Raw genomic sequence first — 9653 nt, 5'->3', positions numbered from 1 at the left:
CTTGTTGCAAGGAGAATCAATTAAAGCGTCTTATCAATCTCTGTATATTGGACATTACGAGACATCGATCAGCAGAGCGGCCGCGGCGCGTCGATCACACCTGAGAGTGTGTGAGTTCAGACCACACAGAGGTGAAGACACACACTTAACCTGACCTGTGTGTGAGGCAGAGCACCAAACACGTGTTCACAAGCGAGTGCATGTGGACAAACACACACACACACAGGACACATGAAAAATAAGAAAAAATAAATAAATAAAAAACAGTCCCTTCATCACTGCCTTCCCCCCAAAAAATGCCTCAGCTGGTCTGCTGATCGTTCTGGTCCAGCACACACACACCAGCATCTGATGAGTCAAACTCCCCATCTCAGACTAATCAGTTGACTGCACTAATTGCAAATGCAAATATGCAAATTTATATTAATTAATTACTCCACTAATTAGTTCTCTTGTCTTTTCAGGTAATAAATCATGGTGTGGTTGAGAGAGGAAGAAAGAGAGAGAGACAGAGACATGGCAGTGATCTTTTGTCTGCTAGAAAATCCTTGTTTCAGGTCTGAATCTGATCTCGAGATGTGTTCGGGACGGTTTTCATCAAAACTGTCCTCCACTGAGACTCCTTAACTTCCTTTTTTTCTCACAACAATTCGAACCTAGTTAATTATTTCAGCTGATATTTCATGTGTCATACTTAAAGGGTGGAAGCATTGTAATTTGAGAGGTATAACAAATAGGAGAGGTTGGTAGATCAGGGTGTCTCGCTGACAGTTCTTGCCTGTCAGCTCTTTTAATTATCACATTATCAGCTTTTATAGGCACGGTGCGTTGTGCAGAGCTGCAAATGAAGGCGCCGCCGATCGCACGCTGAGTTGCAAGCGTTTCTCAACTGATGTCAGCAGTTAAAGGGAGCTCGTGTCTGGATGATGGGTGCGAGGTGAAGTGTTTGAGGATATAGTAATGGTGTGTTAATTACAACATGATTCTGTCCAAAGTCTCTTTCGCTGCACGGCGTTAGAGTTGCATCTTGTAGGTCATTTCTTTTGTGAAAACCTGAGAGGCTGAAAAAAACGCTCCAAAGTCAAAGCATGTTTTTCTTTTTTTTATTAAATCCTGACACTGAATCTGTAATGAGCCTTGTACTGTTAATTTTCAGTTTCTCTCACTATTTATTCCTGCTATGCTTTACAATGCGGTGCATGTACAAATAACTAAAGCCAACACACAAAGGCTAAATAAGGAAGTGCTTAAGCAGTCCCAAATACAAGTGCAAGTCATTTATTTTGAGTACTTGTTGATACCTAACACCCAGATGAATACCTCGGTTAGCTGTTAAATCATTTCACACCATAAACCTGTTGTTGGCACGTTTATTGTCTTTATTTGTAATAAAATGCTCCCAAATGTTGCTCTTTTGCAACACCTTAAGTGTATCGAGTGTTTTTCTTTCCTTTATTTTAACCAGTAAAGAGTCTTATCTAAAAAGAAATCTGGCTAAGAAGGCAATAAAACAGACCATATCACCAACCCTGTCCCCTAGAAGTTACATTCATGTTCGACAAATTTGTTTCCTTCAAATAAACTCAACCAAAGTGCTTTTGTTGCCTAAACATAAGCATTAAAAGTTTATCTCTCCTCGACTGGTCTTCAACCTACCCACTGGCAGCTGGATTCAAGACACTGCTACTTGCCTACCATGCTGAGCGGCTCAGGCCCATCCTACATCCAGGACATGGTCAAATCATATACCCCAGAATAATTAAGATAAATGTGAAATCAAATTTACGTTACATTACAATCATTTGGCAGACGATTTCGTCCAAAGCAACTTCAACTTCAAACTCAAAAGGAAGAAAAGCTAAAGCTGCTTTTTTCCCTCTTTCTTTTTCCTTTTTTTAAGAAAAGTGTGCCAGCGTGAGATGTCGAAGTGAAGTCTGAAAGGTCCAGGTTGTCATTAGAGTCGTGCTTTACACGTGACCTCGACTCAAAAGGGAAAACATGTTGTAAAACAATCTTAGCGGACGAGTTTCATCTTGGTTTCCACAGTGAAACGCATCCAACAAACCCCCCACCCACCGAAGGCGCACATGCAGCACGGTGGATGTGCAGAGGAGGGCTGAGGATTGTGGGACTGATTACCAGAGGCCAGGTCCTGGACTGGTGTCCTCCAGCTGTGCTGTTCTACCCAATTAGAAACTCCATATGCTGCCCCACTCAGCTGCTGAGTGGCCACACCTCCCACCCACACAGGTGGGAGCAGTACTGTGCGCGTGTGTGTGTGTGTGTGTGTGTATTTGCCTTTGTCTATACGAACACAAACACTCCTCCGGTGAGAGGTAAAAGTTTCTTCTGTGCCCATTTGTGTTTGGATCCGAGATTTTAAAGCGTACACAAATATTATCAGCTCACAGATGTAATTTAATTTTGTGTGATGGTCCACAGCTGCAACACTTCCTAAATCCCAACTCGTTTCTTTATGCCCAAACAAAGTAACTCTGTCGCTGCAGCTTTGATAAGAAACACAGGTATTTAGGTGGGTGGCATGGAAGTGCTAATAGTATTAAAATATGGGGATATGAATAATGGATATGTTTTTGAAGATGTATAATGTAAAGATGTTAGTCCTGTTTTCAGTCAGAGATGGGATGCAGACGTGAAATGTTGCTGGAGGCATCCGTTCAGTTTTCAAAGCACAATCTGTTCGCACGCGTTCAAAGTGGTTGTGACAATCTGTTGTGCTTGAATGCGACACTTTCGTACCCAGAAAGTGATAAGATAAATAAAAATGTGTCAGATATTATATCTTTAGTTTTGTTAAATGCACGAGACATTTACTGCACCACTGAGGAGTAGCAGTGACCTACAGTAACTATAAATGTCAATATATGTGAATAAGTATATATATATGCCTCTAAAACAGCTGATGTGAGTTTTTGCAGGTTTGTGTCACTAAGAAGTACAAAAAGTGTTTTCATCTGTCATACGTGTGATTCTACTGACTTTTTACGCATTTTTTCACAGCAGCTCTGCTTTTTTTTTCTCTCTCTCTCTCTCTCCGAGCATGATGATTGACAGTGCTGTAATGTCGTTATCTCACCTAATCGACACTCTGAGTGTTGATGTGACGTCTTTCTTCCTCTTCCCTCATCAGCTGTCCTCAGCTCCCTGTGGCCTGGCTGTGTTTCAAACCACTTTTCTTAACACAGCCAAAGGGTGGCATAAGAAGAGTTTTTTTTGTAAAAATTCAGTTGAAATTCAGTTTACTTATTCTACATCAGTGGTAAAGATTTCCGCCTCAGCCACATAGAGGAAATTGGTTTTGCTGGTAGGTCAGGTGACCACATTAACTACAACTATGAGTTGTCCCTCTTATAGTCTATGAAGTAGAGAAGAGCCATTGATTAGCTTGCCTAACTTTTCTTGTCGGAGTTTATATTAAAGAATAACCCGCAGAGTTGAATCAATACCTTTTCTGACAGCCTCAACAAACACAAATCAATGGATGCTTCGTTACATTTCAGACTGCATTATATTTAACACGTGTTATTGTGTCTACCCTGTGTATCTAAAAGGTTATGTTGAGTCTGGATGTTACAAAAGTTTAACTGTAATTGAAAGCTTTAAAGTTTAACCCGGAAGGGTCACGGTGGGAATGTTGTTTCTGAAATTCTTTTACAGGTTAAGTTAAGTTTTGTATTCCCTCTGATCCATAAGCTGTATTATGATATAGTGTTATGTCTTATGTACCGCTAGCTGTACGGCTGTAGCCATGGCTGTGCTTTGGTTGTTATGATTATGGCTTAGTTTACTATGTGTGTAACACTGACTACGTGCAGTGTGAATTGACATGATTGTGCTGCCTGAGCATTAAAGAGCCGTAACAGTACAGCTATCGTAGCCATATCCGTAGCGTCATAGATTCAACCCCAAATTTCAAGTCTTTCGAAACGAGTGAGGAGGAGGCGTCACATCGTCTCAGTAGTAGAATCTGTGAGGGAAGACATCCCACCGTGAACCTTCGGGAGCTCTGTAAAGTTGTGCACAGCAATTAAATGTTTTTTAAATTAAAGTGAAAATGAAAGATGAAGAACTGACTTCAGAACGAGTGAATTCACCCCTGGCTGTTCCGTATAACTCCACCTACTTCTCCACTCCATTAAACTCCATTGTAACGTTGCTGGAAATATCTCAACATGACACCATGCCATCTGTGTTTAACCAGTTTTAGCAAGAACAAGCAACATGGTGTTGTGGTGTTAAATCAGTTGGAGGTTGATTTAAAGGGAAAGTGCAGAATGGTGAATGGCAGCTCAAAATAGAGTCAACACGACATTAAATTAAGTATTATCACTGATAAATGGGGTTTTAAAATCTTTGGAGTTCTTTACTGGTGGTTCATGTTAATGCTGCTGGTTCCTCTTCAGCAGCCAACAAGAGTGGAAGAAGCATTCAGATCCTTTGGTTAAACAAACAACAATGTAAAAATACTCCATTACAAGTAAAAGTCCTGAAGCACTGACGCATCAGTATTTACAATCTCCTAATGCCAGTCACTTGAACTTAAAGTACCTTTGATACTTTAAGTTCTTCTTTATGATTATACTTCTGTATTTCTGGTTAAGGTTTTGAATGCAGGACTTTAACTTAAAACTTTAGCTTAAAACTCTTTTTCTGCTCCACCAATTTTACACATCTACAAGTCTGTTTACAGGGCCTGGGGAGTACTACTGCAAATGTTAAAAAAAAAAGTTGTTATAAAGTATTTTGTGGCTCTAAAAGGAGCTAATCTGATAAATGAATAGTGTCGGTTGGAGCTGAAGACTACAAGTCTGAAAATCTGGGAATGTGGAGTTAGAAAGAGGTTCGTTTACCAGACCTCTGTAGACCGCTCCTCGTGTCGGCTTAAGGCTAGCAGCTACTAGCATACCACATCCAAATCTCCGACCGAACCGTCAGAGGTTGAGTTGCATTGTGGGTAATGTAGGCGCCAGGTTGTGACAAGAAAGAAGAATGCGTGGAGTGGAAAAGACAACATCTCTGGTTCGGCTTCATTGATTTTGATACTTTTTTTTAAAGCTTTCCTCCGTGAGTCGGACAATGTCACAGACGTGCGATGCTAAAAGGCAAAGGATGTGAGTACTTTTTCCACCACTGAAAAATAATATGCAAAATAACTGGCTGTCAGATAAACAGTTGAGTAAAAAGTAAAACGTTTCCCTCTGAAATGTAGTGCAGCAGAAGTATAAAGTAGCATAAATGTTACTTTCCAGTGCTGGAAGTTCATGATTAAAGTGAGACGCCACATTCAGACACAATCTTCCTTCTGAATGAACTCCTGATAGTTTTGTAGCTGGAATATTTTTGTATTTTACCTCTGTGGAGTTGACTGGAGCCACCATCACAGCAGATCTTTGTCTGGAGGCGTCTGGGAGCTCGAAGCCCTCCTGCATCATCTGCTGCGTGTCACAATGCTGGAGCCATGATGGGGGTTTGCCCTGCCCCTTGTGCCCACCTGAGGGGGTTACAGTTGGCAGCCATGGCTCCTCACCTGACAGGCTTCCAGAGAGGAGCCACTTGGCTGCCAGCAGAAATAGCTTCTTCCTATTTGGGGGGTCGGCCCCCAGTCAAGACGAGGGAAGCTTGGCTCTTTAAGAGTTGGGCCAATTCCCAGACACACTAGCAGCTCGTGCCACAGGGCCCTTTGATTCTGGGCTCTTGATCAGTCACTCTAAATAGAGCTCTGTGCTCTTTCCAGTGGATAGACGGGGTTTCATTTTTATTAAACAGCTTGATATGAAATGTCTACTTTACATGCTGCATGATGGGGCCGTGTGAAGTTAAGTGGCGGGAACATGCTGTCGGTTCTGGTTAGGTCAGAGGAGGCCAGTCACACTGTGGCCTTGGTGGGACAGCATCAGATCTTATTTGCTTTATTTGCTTTGAAACAAGTCAATTAATCGATCAGTTGATTTTTGTTAATTGACACATTTTCATTCAAGTGTCATTCATTTTTCAAGCATAACTGTCAAAATATTCTCCAGTTTTAACTTGTCAAATGTGAGGATTTACTGCTTTTCTTTGTGTTATTTGATAGTAAACTGAATATATTTGGGGGTTTGAGTGTTGGTTGGACAAAAAAAGCAAATTGCAGACTTTTTAAAAAATGTTTTCTTACATTTTATGGAGCAAACAAGTAATCGATTAATAAGCAGATGAAGGAAAATAATTCCTCCTCTTCTTACTCTGCCATGTCTGTCTGCACTCCATCTGTGTGGTGGGGGAATAATAACCAAGAGTGTTCGGGTGCCTCCGTATTTGCATGCCTGCATATATTATACATACGTAATGTGCAGTTGAGCGCGTCCTTCACACAGGTGTGGCTGTTTTCCTTTTGATGAAGGAAAAGCAAACTTATCAGCAGGTCCAGGTAACATCAGAGCAGCAGTTCCCGCCAGTGGCCGTGTGATTAAAATCACACAGAGCGAGTCTCTGGGAGCCGGGTAATGAAGGGACAGGCTGGCGGATGCCTTCACACCCTCCTCCTCCTCCTCCTCCTCCACCTCCTCCTCCTACTCTTCCGACACCAAGTCGTACTGGAGCTCAGCCTGAGCCCGGGACAGGAGGTGGGGTGGAGCACGAATACCAACGCTCGCATAAATGCATGGACAAACTGCATTTGTATGTGTGGGAGCAATTGAAGAGCCAGACATACATGTTGTTATTTTTTATGCTCAAAATATACACAAAGTCATGAGCTTGAGTCCACAAGGAGACACACAAATACAACACACACAAAGAAAGAAAGAGAGTTTATCTGGACATTAGCTTTGTGTACAAACACACACACACACACACACACACACACACTTGAGTCTATCCACCACCCTTGACTGGAGTTCATACCAGAAAAATAAACTCATCTGCACATTTTACTTCCGAGCAGATTGACTATTTAATAGAATAATGACCAAAAACAAAAGCTCTGTAAATCAACAGTGAGACAAAAGAAAAAAGAAAAAAAATCCACAAATCTTACTTTGCAGCCTCACCAAATTCCTCAGTCACGCCAAAAATAAGTATTAAAAGCTCTTTACAATACTGTTGATGGCTTTTGGTTACAGGCAGTCTCCATTCTCATGCCTGGCAATGGTCTTTTATGGCGAGGGACCTAATACAAGATTTCTGTTCTAGTGCAAACACAGTGGCCATGGGCACCAAGGAACAGCTGCCGTATAATTGAATTAACATTCGCCTTCTGCTTCGGCACTCAGCGCTGAGCTGAGAACTCATACACATCCCTCCATGAGCTCCATCAACCTGCCCATGAATATGCATGCTGCTCGTGATAAATATGCGTTCTGTGTTTAATGTTTGTGGAGCTGCATATATGCTGGATAAAGAGCTATACACTGACTATCTTGGGAGAGTGACGGGGACATACATCAAGTCCGTTGATCGTTCTTAGTGCTGCAGGCCCTCTGAGGCTGAGAGCTGTGGAGTGACTTGAAGTCAAACAGAGACATCTAGTGGACCATTGATGGTGAGACGTGTTCATAATACAGTTCGTACTGCAGGCTTTGGCTTTCACTACATGTAAACAGCCAATTCTAGTAATAGAAAAGTTTCTTGCTCTTCAACAAGTTCATTTGTATGTAAATCTGAAAATAAATATTTGCCTCAAAGATCTAAAATTAAGACCCGAATCTCACCTGAGAAACTACCACTGGCTTTGTTTATATAGTGGTTAAAAAGAGTTGTCATATTTTCTCATTTGGAAACTTGTATTCTGAACTTTCGATGTGGGGAAGGCCAGTTTACACAAAAATGATGTGCTTTTTGAAGGTAGTTTAATCTAATGAGGTTTAAATATTCTTATATTGTGAGCTATTAACAGTTAAATCAGCGTATTACACGTTTCAAACAAAAGTTTAATAACCTCGTATTTCACTTTAAAGTTATTTTTTCATGTTTATGTTGATCTCTCACAAACTTGGTTCGTTTCAAAGATGATGCAAAGGAATATATCAAGTAAAATTAACTAAAGACATTTGCAAAAGAGCACTGAGTGAGTGCATCAGCTGTCTGTGTGTCGTCTGCATGAAGCTGGGAATGTTGAAAGGTGCATTAAGGGAAACAAAAGGGACTAATGCCACAATAAAACCCAATGGATGCCCGTCAGGGAGGAGGGAGAGAGAAAACAATGCCTTTTTTTAAGAGTGCACTGCTGCCATTTCTTTTAACAAAGCTTAATCACAAGAGACAGGTTTATTATTTATTTTAAAAAAAATAGAGTGCTTAGAATTGATTGAGCAGAGATATCCTGACCTTTAACCTCAGTATGGGTCAAACTACCAGTGCTGAAATGATTAGTCGTTTAATCAATGAATCAATGAACAGAAAAGTCAAACAATTCTCAGAATTGATTCATCATCTAAGTCAGTTTATCAAGCAGAAAATGTCAAACACTCTCTGGTTTCAGCTCCTCAAAGGTGAAGATTTATGTATTAAACATCTTGGACAAAGCAAGACGTTAGGCGACGTCAGCGTCGCACTCATTTAAGTCTCCCTTAAAACAATAGCCAGGTGCCAAAATAAACGTTTGAACCGGTTGTTTCCTGCTGAAATCATCCCTCCTGTTCATAGTGACCATTAACAGTCTTTGTTAGTGATGGGAGACAAAATCCACAGTTGTCATTCTGTGTGCAAACTTTTATCTGAAGCTAATATGAAGATTAGTCTTTTTAGTTACTATCCTTCCACTGCAGCTCAACAGGGAAACACATAGAAGGAATTTTCCGCTTGATTTGACTTCATAACAGCGTCACATAACAAAGCCTGTGGATTTCTTCCTCCATCACGTACATTTTAAGTGCATTAGGGAGAACAGGAGGAATGATTACAACAAGAAACAACCTGTTTCATTGTTCAGATGGGTACCTGGCTAATGCTTTAAGACAGACTTGAAACATGGCGAAACTATGCTTTAAGTATTTTCTGACATTTTTTTTAGACGAAACAATTAATTGACTAATTGAAAAACATAGTTGCAGCCTTTCAGACTTCAAATGTCACACCTTCACTTAATAATACAGGCTAACCTACAATGTGACAAACTATTTTCACAGACTTAATCTGTACGTGTAAAATCAGCAGAGTGAACCCTTCAGATGTGCTGTTGTTGTTGTTGTTGTTGTTGTTGTTGTAGGAAATGAAGACAGGCAGACATGATCTGAGCCCTTTGAGTCCAGATTTATTGATACGGCTGTGCAGTCACAGAGCATGGTGGCACACACGGCCGCCTGGCCGGCATGGGACAGTGACACACACATGCATGCACATACATGCATACGCACACACCCTCCCACACACACCCCCTCCCACACACACACACACACACACACACACACACACACACACTCTCTCTCTCTCTCTCTCTTAGTCCCTCTGTCTGTGGAGGTTAAACCTGAGGCGGTTTACTTCTGTTAGCCACCACCTTTTTTTATTGTTTCACCCACTTTTTAGGCCAATATAACTGTTTATAATTTGACCTCCGCAGTATGTGTACTACTGTTTTATACATGTAAACGCATTCAGTTGAATCAGCCTGATAGAGTTTATAAAGCATATGCGAGATGGATCTTTAAAGTGAAAAA

Source organism: Enoplosus armatus, chromosome 14 (genome assembly GCF_043641665.1).
Source record: "Enoplosus armatus isolate fEnoArm2 chromosome 14, fEnoArm2.hap1, whole genome shotgun sequence".
NCBI lineage: Eukaryota > Metazoa > Chordata > Actinopteri > Centrarchiformes > Enoplosidae > Enoplosus > Enoplosus armatus.
This window is presented reverse-complemented; position numbering follows the sequence as displayed.